Here is a 311-nt window from a genome sequence, read left to right on the forward strand (position 1 = left end):
AAGAAGAAGAAGAAGAAGAAGAAGAAGAAGAAGAAGAAGAAGAAGAAAGAAGAAAGAAGAAGAAGAAGAAGAAGAAAAGAAGAAGAAGAAAGAAGAAGAAGGAGAAGGAGAAGAAGAAGAAGAAAAGAAGAAGAAGAAGAAGAAGAAGAAGAAGAAGAAAGAAGAAGGAGAAAGGAGAAGAAGGAGAAAGGAGAAGAAGGAGAAAAGAGAAGAAGGAGAAGAAGGAGAAGGAGAAGGAGAAGGAGAAGGAGAAGGAGAAGGAGAAAGAAGAAGAAGAAGAAGAAGAAGAAGAAGAAGAAGAAGAAGAAGAA

This window comes from Neomonachus schauinslandi, chromosome 12, assembly GCF_002201575.2.
Source record: "Neomonachus schauinslandi chromosome 12, ASM220157v2, whole genome shotgun sequence".
NCBI lineage: Eukaryota > Metazoa > Chordata > Mammalia > Carnivora > Phocidae > Neomonachus > Neomonachus schauinslandi.